Below are 18,403 nucleotides of genomic sequence, written 5' to 3' on the forward strand. Positions count from 1 at the left end.
TGGGACCCAAGGATGAAACTCAGGTCATGAGACTTGGTGGCAAGTATCTTTATACCCCAAGCTGTCTCACGGGCCACTGAGTTTCTGATGTTGAGCTTCTCCTTGATACTAAACTTGTGCTCTATTCCCCAGTATCCAGGATGAGGTGTTGGGGAAACAGCTTAACCACAATAAGCAAACTAAAATTAGATTGTTTTGTGTCTGCGTGCAATGGGTGTAGCATTAGTAGTGTATGCACATGCACGCATGCACCTGCGCACACACAGAGGCCAGAGCTCGACATGACATCTTGTCCTCAAGCTCTCTCTCTGTCCCTTATTTGAGGATGTGGTCTCTCTCTCTCCCTGAACCTGGAGCTTGCCTAGTCACCTAGGCTGGTGACCAGTTAGCTCCAGTGATCCCCTGTCCTCCTCTCCTTAGTGCTGGGATTATCAAGACACACTGTTTCCACCACGTCCGGCTTTGGACACAGGGGCTAGGGATCTAAACTCAGGCCTTTATGCTTTCCCAGCAGTCCCTTTGTCCATGGAGGCACCTTCTGATCCCCGAGAAGTGTTGGTTCAGAAACATATCCCCAACTCCAGTGGTCACAGTCTCTAGGAGGTGATGTTTTTATTCCCTTCAGCTTACCCCAACTTACAGTGCTCTCTTCTGCCTACCTCAAGCCAGGAGTACCAGCCTTCCCACCCTCACCGTGAAAGGGCACGGATTCATTGCATTGCTCTGCAGCTGGCCACAGGATGGTTTTTACCACTTTCTGATACCTAAGCTGAGAGATTATGAGGCTACAAATTGACCGAGGCATTTATCACCAGGGCCTCAGTGACCACGTGATGACGTAAAGTCATCATGTAAAGCCTCAAAGAGACACCCTTATACTACAAAGATCATGTCTAAAGAGGAGGTCTAAGTGCTATTGCCAGCCTGGCTGGGATGGCCTTTGCCACCACTTTCTCCTGACCCCTCTACAATGCACTCTTGCTTCTGCATGCTTGTTTGTGAGCCCATCAGATCATCCCCTCCCCTCACCTCTGAGTACATCAGTCAAAATATTGATGGAAGGGGAAGGGGCTTCAGAAAAGACAGTTGGGGGAAGTGACATAGAGTTATTCCCATAAATAAGGAGGGAGTAATTATTAGAATGTAGACGTTTATGCTAAATGGATGGCTAAGCACTGGAATACATCATGATGCGTCTGCTTTAATATCTGTATCTCTGTGGTTGCTAGGCTACACGAGTACTTTTAATAACATGAAGAGAGCTAGAAATACTTGTAGATTCTTTCCTCATTGAAAACATTACTTGCAAGAAAAGGGACATATTGCCGGCTAGTACCGTGGCTTATTATAAGCTTTCTGCCGCTCATTAAAATGCATCTTAGCTGTTCATCTTATGAGACGTTCACTTTAGAATTTTCCTTCAAAATAGATGTACTTTGTATAATGAGACCTGGGTGGCGGATGAGGACAGCTCTGTCCCTGGGAAGATGACTTTATTCCATCCCGCCCAATTAAGAAGCCCTTTACTGAGGAGCTACCAAGTCCTAAGCCCTGTTTAAACCCTTGAGATGTAGATGCTTTAAACAAGACAGTAATTGGACTTTTTATTATCAGTTAGGAAAGCATGTGTCTTTTTTCCCCCCTTGAAGATGCAGCGAGTGGTGTTTCTTTATGTCTGATTAAGAATGCACCCTCTCTTTTCATTATTTGTACATCAAAGACTGCAAAGTTGAATTAGCCCATGGCCCTTGAGTGAAAGGACAAGTCTACTACGGCTTTATGCTCAGAAAACAGCAGTAAAGAATTAATTCAAACACAATGCTAATGTGGCTCTAATTGGGACTGAATGAATCCCCTGGAGCATAAAGGTGGTCATGAATTCTGCCTTGGCTCATACAAAAATAAGGAAATGGAAAACTTCAAAGAGGTGGTGATATTGGAGCAGAGATGTAGAGGGCAAGGTCTTGAGATGGGCAAAGTGGGAAGACGACTTTCAGCAGAGAGGCACTGGGACACTATTGCCGGAGTGAGGACACTTGCTGTGGAGCCAGTGACACTCAGGAGGCTCCTGGTTATGCTATTAACTCATTTAATCCTGTGACAACCTTCTGAGACAGATGCCATCTTCAGCATACAGAAAGGGATTACAGTGGTTGTGTAACCTTCGTAAGATCCCACAGTGAATTAATGTCATGGACATGGGATACTGATTCACAAAAACTATCTTTGGAGCCGTCACAGTCATTCATTTTCCATGTCTCTCCCAGGGTAGACATTCTAAAGTTATTGACCTGAATGAAAGGCCAGAGGACCAGGTGGGAAAGGAGGGTGGCTTCGCAGTATGTTGAGGCTTCAGTGACTTATTGATGTATTTACATTTATCCTGGATGTGATGAGGACCCATTCTAAACAGGAGTCATGAATCAGAATCTATATTTTAGGGAAAGAATTCTGGTGAACCTATGGGAGTTGTAGGTATTCAGAGAAGTAGCTGAGAAGCTACTCCAAACACCCATGTAAGATAGGTTAGGCTGGAAAATGCCTGCTGAGTACCTACTGAGGGATCCCAGAGTCTCGGGCCCTTCTGAGATAGCATTTGAGTCATGTATAGCTTTTGTAATCATGAGGCTTGCTAATTCCACGCATTCCCAGCTTCCCTCTAAAATTTGAGACCATTTGGTCGGCTTTTCCATATTGTGTTCACTAAGGATCCCACTACTTCATATATTAGGCCCCGTAGAACTCTTGCCATTTTTAGGACATGTTCCTCTTGCATTCCAATCTCCTTCCCAAATGCTATGCCATCTTTGACCCTGGCCAAGACTTAGCTCCACATCACAGGTGTGAGTTGTTCAGCCTGTTTGGCCTCATTAGCAGGGACTGCTGTGATGTCTACTCCATTAGTGAAGCTGGGGGAGTGGATTTGGTCATTGTCTTAAGAGTTTCTGCCACTGTGATAAAATACTGTCGCAGTAAACAACTTGGAGAGGAAAAGATTCATTTTGGCTCACACTCAACAGCACAGTCTGTCATCACAGGACGTCCAGGCAGGAGCTCAAGGCAGGAACCTAAAGGCAGGAACTGAAGCAGAAGCCACGGAGGAATGCTTCTTACTGGCTTGCTCCTCAGGGCTTGCTCAGTCTACTTTCTTATACCACCCAGGACCCAGTGGGCTAGATTTTCTCACATCAACCATCAATTTAGAAAATACCTTACAGACATGTCTACAGGCCAATACCATGGGGGCATTTTCTTATCTAAGATTCTTCCTTCCCAGATGACCCTATGTCAATTTAGCATACAAACTAGCCAGCACAGCTGTCCCTTCTGAATTCTGAACCAAACCCATTTTCACATGAAGTTTTTGCTATGCCTTGATGCTATTGTTTACAACCATGAATTAATGAAAGACTCCCAAATCCGCTACAATCCCCATCACAATGCTCGGAAACTTCATCCCCTGAAGAGTCTATCATCAATGCTGTAGTTTCAGAGTTCTGATTGCCTCCTGTCTTGTGACTTTTGCCTCCTGGCTTCTGACTCAGAGCTTGGGCTACTATGGTCCTTCTAGTTCCCTCTCCCAATGTCAGGTCACTACTTGCCTCGTTTCCTTTCATATCTAGTCAGATGCAAAGAGAATATCATTCTGTACACATGCCTTGCTTGCCTTCTAAGACCTAGCTGTCTTTTCCATCTATAGCCCTCACCACTCTGTTTGATCCAGTCTTAAAATATTTCAGTCACTCACCCTCAAACTGGCATAGGAGTTTGAAGCCAAGCATCAATGAAGAAAAACTACTGAAAACGACAGGTATCTATTTTTGTAGACTTTGTGGTCAAAACTGGTCATGGCCTTTTCCTCCCATGGTCAACAGTTGCCACCAGGCTCTTCGACTCTGCACTAGATTGCCTTGAGCCTTAGTTAGAGTTCTTATCGCTGTGAGGACACACCATGACCAAAAGTGACTTGGAGAGGAAAGGGTTTATTTGATTTACACTTCCACATCACTGTTCATTCTTGAAGGAAGTTAGGACAGAACTCATCCAGGGTAGGAACTTGGAATCAGGAGCTGACGAAGAGGCCATGGAGAAGTGCTGGTTACTGACTTGCTCTCTATGGCTTACTCAGTCTGTTTTCTTACAGAACCCAGGACAACCAGCCCAGGAATGGCACCACCTACAATGGGCTGGGCCCTCCCCCATCCATCAGGGCTGGGCTCTTCCCCACCCATCACTAATTAAGAAAATGCTCTGTAGGCTTGCTTATAGCCCCATCTCATTGAGGCATTCCCTCAACTGAAGTGCCCTCCTCTACGATGACTCTAGTCTGTGTCAAGTTGACATGAAATCTGCCAGAATACCTTGTGTGTCACTCTCAGCAGATGGCTCTGTCTTCTAGCTGACAATCAGCGGGCTGACACTTAACTTCCCTCCTTCCTGTACATCAGCCACCACCACCCCCAGTCTCAGCTCTGTCGGGTAGATAGCAGGTAACTAGCAGCTGCTTCTGCTGGCTCCTTCCAGGTTTCTAGCCCTTCATTTCTCCCCTCCCACCATCACTTTGTGGTCACAAACAAGCCTCTGTCTGTCTGAAAACAAATACAGAGAAAAGTGCAGTCCCTTTCCGTGAGCCCAGCTCTGCTGCTCACACAGCTGCATTTTAGAACTTTCACCCACTTGAAAGCATGTCCCACATCTTCCCTATCCTCTCTTTCCTGAACTGCCTGCTCATTTGAGTCCACCGAACCCACCGAGGCAAATGACCGCGAAGTTCATCAATGCCTTTCCTGTTTGCAAAGCCACAAGCCGTTCCCTGCCCTCTTGGCAGTGTTTGGCACGTATGAATGTTCCCTACTTGAAATTCTGTTTTTCTCCCTGTGGATATAACATTAATAATGGGTAGCTGAGACTATTTAATAATTTCTTTCTTTCTTTTTTAACCAAATAAACCCCTTTAGAATGAGAGAAAGCATATGACAGTGTGCGCTTCCATTTTTCCACTTTCCATTGCTTCGGCAAATACCTGAGACAAACACTTTAAACAGTAATAGAGGTCTGGTTTAGCTCACGTTTTCAGAGGGTTCAGCACATGACCAGTTGGCTCTGTTGCCCGGACCTGTGGTAGCATGGGCCAGGTAGTGTGGGACAAAGTGTGTTCAGCTCCTGGTAGACTTGGTTGTGATCATGTCCACCTTCTGTACCATGGTACATGGACTCTGCACCTGTGGGCCAAAAGGACTTTTCAAAAATGCTGTCTTTGCTCAATATGTGTGGCCTTTTTCATTACTCCCCAGTCAATGTGATGCTCTCATTGGCATGGCTTTTATATTGTACCAAGTACTGGCATTAATCTGAAGATGAATTAAAGGGTAGAGAAGGTGAGATGTGTTGGGTCGGAGGAAAAAGACACATCACTTTCCTTAAGAGGCTGAAGCACCCTCTTGGGGTTTAAAAACCCCATGCACACTGAGGAACTGACTAGGCTATATTTCTACATTTTAGAATAATTTTTACACTTTAGGGACTGTTTAATTCTCTTTTTTAAAAAATGCATTTAGAACAGTAAAAAGGCGCTTTCCAGAGTTCTGTTTCTTCTTACAAATATTTTTCGAACCCATTCCTTTCTTTTTACAAACAATTGTCCATTCGTTTTGTGGTGTGGGGAGGAACACAGATGCACACATTAAAGTCAAAGGAAAACTTGTAGCTCTCTCCTTCCCTTATGTGGACTTGAAGGATTGAACCTGGGTCCTTAGGCTTGTGAGCAGATACTCTGGCCACACAGCCAACTCACTGGCCCTCTCCTCTTTTTGACTCTGGTTTTTCTTTCTTTCTTTTTTTAATATTGGACTACATTCTCTTGTACTTCATGTTTTTTTCTCCGCTATTCACCCTTTTAAAGATATTGTTTTTGAGATGACAATATGATTACATCATTTACCCATTCCCTTTCCTCCCTCCAAACCCTCTCATATACACCTCTTCGCTCTCTTCCAAACTTACGAGCTCTTTCTTCACTAAAACTTATATGCATATATAACCTAACCCTAATGTATTTATATAAAATATATATGTGTGTGTAAATATTCTTAAATATAACTTACTCAGTCTGTATGAAGTTACTTGTGTGTATATTATTATGGATAACCATTTGGTATTGGATAAACAATTGGTGTGCTCTTCCCTGGGGAAGACTGTTTCCTGCTCTCGGCATTCCTTAGTTGTATAGGGAAAGGCCTAGTGGGCTTTCCCCCATCCACTTTGGCCTGTCTATTGTTGCTATTGTTGTTCAGCTAATGTTTAGGCAATCTGTCTGTGGAACTTTATAGGTGTAGTTTTTGGTGTTTCTAGGAGACATAATCTCACAGCAAACTCCCTTATCATCTTACAATCTTACAATCTTCCCACCTCCTTTTCCTCAATGTTCCCTGAGGTTAGGGGAAAGACTTGTTTTGTGGATGCATCGTTGTGGTTGGGCTCCAGACACTGAGATTTATTGGTTGTGGTTTTCCGTAATGATCTCTGTCTGTTGCAAAGAGGATTTTTATTGATGGGAGCTGAGAAATATATCTGTGGATATAAGAATAAATGTAGTTAGAGATTGTGTTGGCTTAGTAAAGTGGGCATTGAAGAGTCTCCTCCAAGATCCGTGACTTCACTAGCCCTGGGTTTCCAGGACCAGGTATGAGTTCCCTCTCTTTGAGTGGGTTTTAATTCCAATTAGAGAGGTGTTGGTTGCTGCAAAGGTATGTATACCACTATTGCTTCTTGGGGTCATCAAGACATGCTGGTCATTATTGCACTTAATGGGCTCCATGGCTGTGTAGAACTATTAGCTGCTTACTTTCTTTGGAAACTTGCACGGTGCCTTTTGGTACCATGAAAGCTAGACCTCATGGAGGAGACTTTCAGGTCAGTTTCGACTCTGGGTCTTCTTGGACCTCTGGAACCTCCATCTAAAGTTCATAGTGTATTCAACCGCAGAGATTTACCTTCCTCTTTGTGGGACAATCAAGAGCAATTACGATAACCTGAAGTGTTTTGGGAGTCTCTTGAACAGCCCTAGTCAACAACTAAATAGGGCTTCTTCTTCTTCTGGTGTTGAGGTTTTTGTTAGATGGTCTTTGACTCTTGAAGGGAACATTGCCATCCCAGATGAGAAATCTTATTTTAAACTATATATGTATATTTATATATTAAATATATATATTTATGTATATTATATACATAATATACATTAGTATAGACTTATGTATTCTAGGTATTTTCAGGCAGACAGTTAACAGTATGAGTCCTTACGACTTTTCTAGACATTCTTACTGTTATTCTTGTCCCCACCCTCTGTTTCTTATTTTTCTATCTTCACAGGCACAGGCAATCGGGAGTTCATGTCCTCTATGGGAGGACAGGCTGGCCCCTCTAAAGCCAACATATTGCCTCTCTTCTTCCCCATTTGCATCTTCCAGTGGCTGAATTGGGTTCTGGCTGTCACCCCTAATTCTCACCCACGAAACTGATGAAAACATCACTTCAAGGTTGCTAAAACCATGACTTCTGCTGTTGTCTGGATAGAATGTTTTTTAATGCTTTAAGTGATCTGGACAGCATAGACACGGACTCAAAGCTCAGGCTGCCCTAGCTGTATGTGGTGTTCACCATCAGATCGGGCCCATTTCATCAGTGCTCAGTGGAGTATTGTCCTACCTTTCATCTGTCTTCTGATCATCCTGTGGACTCCATGAGGCAGCACAGCTACGGCCCATTGGTTCTCCCCTGTGTCTCCTGCAGTGTCCAGCGCAGGACACGCCCTCCTCATGCTTGGGCTGAAGAGTTCAGTGGATAACACATGCCAGTTGCTGTAGATCTGCATCATGCTGGCAGACCCTTCCTGCCAGTTTCCTTCTGTGTGAAACCTTGAGTCAGGTGCTAAGCTGCAGATGAGTCTCTGGAAAGAAACCTCAGTGTACCCAATGGGTTCCTGAGGGCAGCATAAAGCTGCCTTTGTGTTAGCTACACTTGGCTATTTTGTTGATTAGACAACATGGTGTCCATGCAATCCCATTTGGTCTGTGGGTTTAATCTTCACAGCCTCGATCCTTGGGACCAGGCAAAGCCTACAGTTCCTTTGCTCTGTTGTCCCCACGAGGGAGCCAAATGACCCATGGGTGTCCTGGTCACTGGTAGCTTTACCATAAATGAAATGCATTGGGAAATTCTGGGCTAGGTGTCTAGGGAACCGATGAAGAAGTAAACACGTGAACATACGGCAGTTAAACTGGAACGTGATCAGTTCAGGCCACCCGAGATGGTCCTACCCAGTCGCTGGCAGAGAGGAGGCCTGCTCATTTCTGTAGGCAATCATTTGTCTTTTCTGGAAAAGAAAAAGAGCATGCAGCCCTGTGTGGACTACGCTCCCAAGGGACTCTGCTCTGTCTCTCAAGTGAATCTGATCTCCACTGCCGCCTCTGGAGCCCTTGCTGTGGTCACCATGCTCACAATGCCAATAGGGGAAAGTTTCATCGGAACTCAGTTTTGGAAAGTGATTTATTTATTTTCTTCTCAGAGGTAGATGGAAGTGAATTATGGAAAGTTTGGAGGAAATGTGGAAAATCATCTGAAATAAAGCAATTCTGCGAGCTTCCTTTGGGGAGAGATATTTCCTTCACCAGCATTTATTGAAAAGGCATCAATATTCATGCGTACTTTCTCGGAGCTCTGAGACGTTCGGGGCACTTTTCAACTTTTGTTTTTCAAACCTTATAGACTTCCTCTCCTGGCTTTTGATTTGGAAACAAAATTTTCATTTATATTGCATAAATTTGTTATGAACCTTGTGGGATTCTGGAATAGAAAAAGTGGAATGAAGAAAGGTTGGTTAATAGGAAGCAGGAATTGCCTTCCTGGACCTTTTCTCTTCTATGGACCAATGGATGAAAGACTTAGACTCATCCTTTCTAGGCATGCAAGCTGTGTTGGGTGTGAATTTAAAATCAGCTGTTCAAATCTTGTCTTCAGCATCTGATACCTCTATTGAGTTCAATTCTTCTTTCTCCTGTTCTCTCTTTCTGCTTCTCTCTTCTCCCTTTCCATTCATAAGATGTGCTCTCTGTCTGTGTGTGTGTGTGTGTGTGTGTGTGTGTGTGTGTGTGTGTGTACGTATGTGCAAGTGGAGGCCAGAAAACAACCTGTGTTCTTGAGACAAGGTCTTTCATTGATCTGTGATTTCCAGATTCAGCCAGGCTGGAGGAAGTTTCAGAACCCAGCCCCTTCTTCACCTCCCCAGTGCAGGACTTATGAGTGTGCACCGTACACCTGACTCTTCTGCGTGGGTTCAGGATTGAACTCAAGTCTTAATGCTCGCATGGTTAAACTATCTCCACCTTGCCCACGACACATTCTTTTAAGCTTTGTCATCTTAATCTCATCCAACTCCACTCCTGAAATTGGTCCCCATTTGCCTCAGAGAGCTTTTCCCCTGTAGCATGAACATGGGCAGAGATCAAAAAGGCAATTTCTTCATGACATGACTGCATCCTAGCGAAAGAGGAGGGGAAGATGCAGACAGCTGGCTTGTGAGGATTGTGAGGAGCACTGGGCTGCGATTTTCCTCCAACCCTAGAGTTTCCGATTGTCCTTGTCAGGAGATTTTTATCACTTAACCCAACAGGAGTTAGCAGCTGTAGAGGCTCTGGAGAGTGAGGCTGCGCAGATGCAGCATGGCCTTGGCAGGACGGTCTCAGGGAAGGGGAGGAAGCATCCACTGCTTGCCCATTACCCTATAACATGATATGATCTAATACAGCACCATGCCTGCAAATAGCCCAATGAGTAATTAGTTACTCCACTGGTGGGAATTTGGGATCTTATGCCATTTATTCTTCATATTTTGAGCCTAACATTTGCATACGTAAGATCCTTTACTGAAGGCTTAAAGATGAGGCAGCTGAGTGGCACGGAGAGAAACCTTCTTAAGAACAGGCTAGTCTAAGGTTTTTAAACATTCACACAAAGTTCACAGAAAGGTCTGTGCCAAATGTCCGTACTATTTACAATGCCACCAAACTAGAAAGTACCCAAATACCCTCCACATGAGAATGGACAGGTGGCGTTGCATTCATAGAAGAAAACAAAGACCACACAATCACAAAATGAACAAACTCTAAATAAGCCTCGTGCAACAATATGAATGGGCGAGGACCTTGTTGGGGAAAGATGTGAGGCAGGAAGGAGTAGGGACAGCTGCCAAATCTTACAGCAGCTTGGCTTCCATTGTTCACCTTGGCAATGATAAGAAAGTGCTGCCTGTTTAGCAGACATTTCACGTCCAGGTCTGAATTTTGATTTTCCCAGGATCTCAATAGCTAGGTGGACACTCCCTTGAAGCCAGACAGCAACAGCCCCAGCGCTCAGTCAGCCACACAGCTGGGAGTCAATGAGCCAATGAACCGCAATGGAGGGGTTGCCTCCAGGACGTTTGGTAGGGTGGCGGACCTCAGTGCCTTTTGATGTAGGGTATTTGCAGCCTACACTGGGTTGGTTGGCTGGGGTGTAATCACACTGTAAGTCGAAAAGCAGCTGTACTCACTCTACGATCTAGTGTATGTGTGTTTGAGGGTCTCACAAGATGTGTGTGTGTGTGGCGTAAGAGTTCGCGATCATTGTCACTTCCGGTGCAGGGTAAGACAGCAATCTGGAAGGGAGGGATGGGCTGTTTGTGAGCCAGGGTCTTCGTCTATGAAAAGTTTCAGTTGTCTGTCATAGCTCCAATCCAGGCACTGATAATGAATCAACTTTCCTGTACAGCAAATGCAGTTTGATATCAAGTATCAAAGAGTATATATAAAAAGGAATGAAAGCAATGCTGGTTCTTGTGGGCACCTCACGTGGTTTGAATCTGAACTATTAGGAATGGGCTCACGCTTTGATGCTTGTTCTCTGGGTATTGGCAGTGTTTGGGGAGGTGTTGGACCCTTTGAAAGATGGGGTCCAACTGGCGGAAGTACAGCATGGAGGAAAACCCTTGAAGATCAGATCTGGCTTCAGGAACTGGCTCTGGTCTCTGCTGCCTGGCCTGCCAGAACGCCGACAGCTTCTGCCACATCCCTGCTGCCTTGAGATCAGCTGCCTACTCTGCCCCCTGGGCCAGAATGAAATCCCCTGAAACCACAAATCGAAATGAATCTTTCCTCTCTTAGATTATTTCTGGCAAAGTAAACAACACACAAACTTGATACCAGAAAAGCTGAGTCCCATCCCTGCTGTGATTAAATCTGACCATGAAGTTCTTAAGCCTTTTTTTTTTTTTTTACCAATTTTGGGAGGAACTCGGAAAAGCTTGCAAAAGTGAAATCGAGGAGCCCTAGAAAGCTGTAAGCATAGCTTCATGATTGATTCTAGAAGGACTTCAGGATATCGAAATGCTGATAGAAATACCATTTGGTAGGGCTGGGGGAATGGGCTTGGTTAAGAGCACCTGTTGCTCTTCTAGACAACGGGAGAGGAGCTCTTAACACGCAGGTCAGGCAGTGGATGACATTCCAGGCGACCCGAGAATCTCTCTGGGCTCTAGGGGCACCCACACAAATGTGGTGTGCATGGGCACATGCACACACACACACACTCACACACTAAAATACAAATAAGTTTTAAAAGAAATGCTCTTGGTAAAGCCTCTGCTCATGAGGTTTCAGAGAGAGGTGAGCGAGCACTCTGTCAGAAATTAGGGGACATTCACGTCATATTCCTGCAAAAACGTATGAATCTTCCTCTTGTTCTGGAAATTCGAGTGAAGCAAAGATAAACATTAAGAGAATGATTTATTTGATGGAACAAATTTCAAGATATTCAAGTATATTCACTGCATTCGAGCAACGGCATGGTTATTGCTACCTGTGTTAGCCAGGCCTACTTGTGAGAACTGGGAGCAAAAAGCAGCACAGAAAAACTTGGAAAGATTGGAAATTAGGCAGAAAAAGAAAATGCATAAAGTTGCAGACAAAGCAGTTGTGGTTGATAAAGAGGTTGGTTCCTTTGGAATGGAGATAGGAAAGAAGCCTTGAATGTGTTTCAGAAACACACGTGCACACACACACACACACACACACACTGAAAGTTCTGCAATATAAAACGAAAGCTCATGTAAAAGACTTTCTTTTGAAAAGAGAGACATTGGGAAGCTCTGCTTGCAACAGGCCATCTAGTTTTCCAGGGTCAGTGGCCCAGGCAGTCAGAGGCCACTCTAGCTAGGCTGCAAGGGAGGCCACTGTATCTCATGTCATTAGAACATGGCATCTTCCACCTGGTGCTGCTGTGGGATGCATGGAGAACGTAAGAATTATGGGGACAAGAAAACAGTCACCAAGATTCTGAGGCAATATTTATGGGGCCAGGAGAGTACAAGAAGGTCAGATGCCTGGCTGGGAGTCTCCTACAGGGTATGCAAGGAGTTTTGCTACGTTGTGGTTGAGATCCCAGGATGTTGGGTGGCCCAAATGTGGAACGTCAGCTGAGGAATCCTGTCGGCAACTGGTAGAACTGGTCCAGGAGACGGGCTTTGTGTCCCACAAGTGGCAAGATCATAGGCATGAGGCTGTTCAAGTCCACAGTGTTTACATAATGACACCGTGTGTCCCAGATGCTGATCATCGAGCTACAAGATGTAAGGTCAACCCTGCTAGTTTTCAAGATGGCTTTGATCCTGTTTATCGTATGACTTTTCCCTGAGAGACATAAAGGAAACCTATTCATCCTGACAGAGGGTAGGCTGAGAGATCAAATACAATATTCCATCCAAGTTCACTTTGGTGTGTTGTTAAGTGTCTTGGGGCTGCTTTCAGGAACAAGGATCATTTAAAGACACCTATGTCGTGGGTAGGTCCCCTGGCAGTTAGCAAGCTGTTTCCCTCCTAGAGAGTTGTAATTGGGGATCCTGAGGAGAGAGGAAGCCTTGTGACTCATGTCTTTCCCCAGCGCCTCCATGAGGGAACACAAATTCTCACAGATGTCCTGATTCATGACAGCTTCATGAAGGCCTTGGGAATATCTCATGAGCCACGTGCGTCTCATGAGTCTCAGGAGTCTTGTGACCTTCCATCCACTCCCTCCACGAGGAAATATTAATAGGCTTGATCTCTGAGAGTCATATACAAACCTTACCAGCTACGTTCCTTCAAAACCGTGATGACTGTGTCCAATCTGGAGGCAACAGCAGGCAACACCACACGGTTCCTTGCATCTATGCCTCTGTTTTTCCTTTTTGGAATAGAAATGAGTACTGGGTGTAACTGTATATTGGAATTATGTGACTTTGCTCTTTTTATTTTTTTTTATTTTTCAGAGCCATGGATGAGTTTGGCTAGAGTTTCTGAAGATACTCTGAAATTCGGCCTGTTGGGCAATACTGTAATGGCTGTCTGGCTGGCCCTGTGGGCCTCCAGAGGACAGTCACCTCCCTGCAGAACACCTCCACGCTGCGCATAAGAATAGCCAAATCACAGCAGCTTGGTCAGATGACCTCCAGTCACCCTGCAGAGAAATGGGGCCACGAGGCCTATTTTTCCACCTCTTGCTCATCGTAAACCCCGCAGATTCTGCCATCCGGCTCCACGTTTTCTGCCTTACCTCCACCACCTGGCTGTGAATTGACACAAGGCCAGGATGCTGAGTCCAAGGCCTTTCTGGTCTACATGGAGGACTGGTGTAGAACCCTGCAGGCCACAGGCCTACAGGAAGGGCCGCAGCAGTGGCGGTGATGGTGGTGGTGGTGGTGGTGGCGGTTGCTGCTGCTGCTGCTGGTGATTGGCTGTGTGAGCCATCTCAGCGGGCTGCAGCCCTCACTCTGATTATCTGCATGGTCACCATCTCTCAGGATGGAGGCCCAGGCTTAAGGAGAACAAGGGACTGCTGCTCTCTGTGGGATGGAACAGGCTGTGTCGAGAGAGACGCTGTGTTCAGAGCACTTCTTGGTTCCTTCCCAAATGTTCATGCTGACTCCCCGTTTTCTTCCATTGTACTAAAATACATTATTATTAAAATGTAGACATAAATAAAAATAAGCTGCATATTCAATGTGTGCCACTTTATTCGAGAGGTAAAATTTGGTGACACAATGTCATCGCCGTCGAATCCCTGCGCGTTTTCATCCCCCTCAGAGGAAATCCCCCGCTGCCAAGCAGTCATTGCACCCCCCCCCCTTTCTGCTCCTGGCACCCATCAATCTTTAGTATTTTTTATTGCCTGTTAGCTAATTTTGTTTTAAAGAGAAAAATGTCACATGATCCCCACTTTTGCCAGGCCTTTTGTTAGCCCTTCAATGGAAGGAATTCCTGAGTTTCCCAGGGTCGCTGCCGGATTCTCAAGAAGCCGTGGGTATTAAAGGAGCCACCCCTGAGGGTTAAGCAGGAGAGAGACCAGAACTTTCCAAAGGGCCTTGAACCCAAATCCCGTTTTCCTCCCATTCTTTCTTCCACTCTGCTGGTTTTTCCCCACCCGGGCAGGCCGTGAATGGAGCTCACGAACTGAGACACAATACGATTGACAAGTTTGAGGGCACCTGTCTGAACCGAGTTCTAAGCCCTGTGAGGAGAGGGTAGAGCAGCTATTTCCTGGGCAAGCAGGACATGCAGAGAAGAAATCAATTGCAGTTACCGATACTGGTCTTCCTGTTTAGAAAGTCCCCAGGTAAATGACCACACACGTGTGAGCCATTTCTAATTGGGGGCTCTTAAGTTGGAGTTTTCTATACTGTAGCCATTTATGAGAAATGGCTCAAACTGTGTCTTGTTTGTGTTTGCACGCCAGGCAGCGATATTGTGGCCACAGAGGAGGCCTAACTAGCTCTATCGTCTCTGCTATTCCTCAGTGTTAGTATTCAGGCATCTGTACTGGCCTGCCCTTGGGGTCCTGACAGGATACATCCTCAGCTGTAGCCACTAAGAGCACCTTCTGTGCACATTCACTAAGTTCCCTTTTAAGGGCCCTGCCCACCTCCCATCTTTCCCTCTTTCTCCCTCTGTCTCTCTGTCTCTGTCTCTGTCTTTCTCTCTCTCCCTCTCCCTCCCTTCTTCTCTTCTGGCCCTAGAGGACAGTCTCCCCTTTCCTCTCCCCCTTTTCTCATTCACTTTCTCATAATCATAATGGATCAGAAGAGGGATAGAGAAGAACACAAGTGTGAACATCCATACACACAAAACACACACATTATAGAGGGGAATTTACTGCATTAACATAGGAGGCAGGGTCTGGGAAAGCCAATAACGGCCATCTGCATTCTACAGATGCAGAGAATCAAGTGCCTGTCTAATCCTAGAAGCTGGCTCTTTCATCCTTCCTGATCCAGTCCTGAAGTCCTGGAATTTTCTAGAAAAGTCATTGATAAGCATCCCAATTGAAAGGTCCCAGAGCTGAAGCACGACGCCCCTGGATGGTGACCACTGTGGTAGATGTGCCCACTTAGAGGCAGGTTGCTTTTCCTGAGACGTCTTGTCTGAGCTGCCTGCTACTTGTTGGAAGGTGCTTCTCACACTGAAGGAGAGGGTTTCTGTTCTTGGTTTGGTTCTGTTGCCGCAGCTGGCATTTAAGGTTGGCTTCTATCCATTCTATATTCCCTCTTCCTTCAGCAGGTCTTGTTCCTTACGTGGAAAGGTGAAGGATGTCGTCATTCCTGAAGTATCTGAGTCATTTCGCACTTTGTCTCAATTGTACTGTCGTCTCCCATGGACAGTAATCATAGGCGATGCTAGGAGAGGCCGTGAGGGATTTCTCACACTCCAGACACGCTTTTCCTTGCCTCCGTGGTAGAGTTCCATTCTGGTTTTCCTTTGGTAGTCTAGACTCTGATAACCTTGTTACTATTTCCTTAGCCTCTTGACTCAAGGACATGATAAACCCAATGTGGCTGTAATTAAACCATTGTTTCTATAAAAGCAGACAAGCTCGTGTGTGCAGTCAAAACAGTGTAATTCATAATGTATAACGGTTTTGAGTCTGACCTGAGGTCTTTGGGATGGCATTTGCTGGGGTTGTGTGGCACGCTGGTGTGCAGAGAGCAAAGTGTGCGTGTTGTGTGTGCAGAACCCACACCATGGCCAAGCTGAGCAATGCAACACAGATACACACCACCAGAGAGACTGCAGACTCATAGCTCATTAGCTTTTGGATTAAGTCTTGGTGGATGTGCGCCTTGAAACCTTTCGTTGTTGCCAGGTTTTATATGACTGCCCTTACATTCCGTTATGTGAGCCCATACAGGATCACGTGACACAGTCTGAGGAACAAAACCTATATAATATGTATAATACAAAGGGATTGTTGGCTCAGATTACATGGTAGAGGCTAGATAATCTAACAGTAGCTACTGACATGGCAGAGAAGCAGAGAACCCAGGCAGCTGCCTCTTGTCGCTTAGTCCCCTTCAGGCTGATATGTCTGATCTCTTGGCCACCAGCTGGGGGTATTGTCTGGGGAAGCTGGAGAACCTTTGAGATGAGTGGTCCATCCAGCAGAAATGGGTGTCTGTTGTTGGACCGTCCAAAAGGTGTGCTCACTTCTGGTTCCAGTCCAAACGCTCTGCCTTGGAGTTAGTGCCCTTTGAGAAGCTGCTGATCCATGCTGTTGCAACCACAGGCTAGCCCACTCTAGCCCCTGTGCCTTCTCTGCCACTATGGACTGTTCCCTCTGAAACGGGGAGGCAAAACTAACTCTGACCTTAAGTTGCTCCTGTTGGGTACTTTGACACAGTAAGAAGGAAAGCTAGATGCCTTAGGAGACCCCTGCTGAAGGCTTGGAGAGTCCCTGGGAGTCACCCCCCTCCCTCATCTGCTCCTCCCTTCCCTCAACAGCTCCTCCCCTCCCTCATCTGCTCCTCCCCTCCTCATCTGCTCCTTCCTTCCTCATCTGCTCCTCCCTCCTCCTCTGCTCCTCCCCTCCCTCATCTGCTCCTCCCTCCTCATCTGCTTCTCCCCCCTACTTCTGACCCTCCCCTCCCTCATCTGCTCCTCCCTTTCCTCATCTGCTCCTCCCCTCCTCATCTGCTCCTCCCCTCCCTTATCTGCCCCTCCCCTCCCTCATCTGCTCCTCCCCTCCTCATCTGCTCCTCCCCTCCTCATCTGCTCCTCCCCTCCCTCATCTGCCCCTCCCCACCTATATCTGTTCCTCTGCTTCCCTTCCTCTTCGGCTTCCTCCTGAGTTCAGCACAGTTGATGCTGCTCTTGACCAAGAATTTTATTCCCTCCAGCCCCTCGGAATGTTATTTCTTCCCTGTCCGTTGCACGTCATGCTTTCATTCTCACGTTCTAACTGCTCACCTCGTAGCCAGAGCTCTTACTGACTTCACGTCGGCTATCCGTCTTCACCGCTGCCTCAGAGACACCACAGCAGACAGCTCATAGAGTTCAGTCATTACTGTTAGGTCACGGAATCTCTTGAGATCACTTCTTCATTTGAAAAATAAGGGTGTGGTGTGAAAATAGACAAGAACAGAAACATCTGCAGAGGTTGCTATGCACTGGGAAGTGTGATGGGTTAGGATAGAGGCTAAGTTTGCCACGCGCACGTGGCCATTGGCGGGGGGGGGGGGGGGGAGGCTTGGACAGCTCACCGTGAGTGAATGAGCCTAATCTATGAAGATGGGAATAGTGGCTTAGTCACACATGTCTGGGGTGCAGCTCGTCCACCAGCCGTCCCTTCTAGATATTTCTCAGGAGCTACTACCTGCTCTGTTTTTCTCAATTCCTCGGGTGGGGAATTTAGGACTCAGACAATTGACTTTTGTGGTTTTGCAGTCTGTTAGACAGTGGGTCTGTGGGAAAGGAGACATGGCTTTTCCTGGCTTGGCATATTCTGTAAACCTCTCCTGCTGGCCAACTTGGCAAATGTTCTAGAGCAAAACTCCTGTCTGCCAAGTTACAAATAGTCGAACATCTGAGGAACCATCTTGCTCTTGACCTGTGTTCTTGCTGGTTTTCTACGAGGGGTGTCTGTCCTTAGTCAAGAGATCTGGAGAAGGTGCTGGCATCGTCAGCACCCCAGCACTGTGCAGGACCAAGGTGGTTGGTTTCTTTAAGCAGCACCCCCCGCTCCCCCAAATGGTTCCTGCCTGTTATTTACCATTTACCTGAGTCCCAGGGCTAATGGCTAGTTTCCCAGCACTGTGGATAATAGATTCTTATTGCTTTGGGTTCAGTATCCCCTTGTCCCTTTTGTTCATATGACTCACCTTTAGTATGAAGGGAAGAGACTGGCTTCTCCACACCCATTGTCACCCTTGCTCAAGGTGACCCATGGATGACAATTGCAGTCACCTTAGGGATATTTCTCTTCACAACTCACAGTCAAAGGGACTCACACCCACAACACTCTGGAGTAGTCCCTATGACCGGTAGTGTAGTAATAGTGCCTCACTAAA

The sequence above is a fragment of the Microtus pennsylvanicus genome, chromosome 18 (assembly GCF_037038515.1).
Source record: "Microtus pennsylvanicus isolate mMicPen1 chromosome 18, mMicPen1.hap1, whole genome shotgun sequence".
In the NCBI taxonomy this organism is placed as follows: Eukaryota; Metazoa; Chordata; class Mammalia; order Rodentia; family Cricetidae; genus Microtus; species Microtus pennsylvanicus.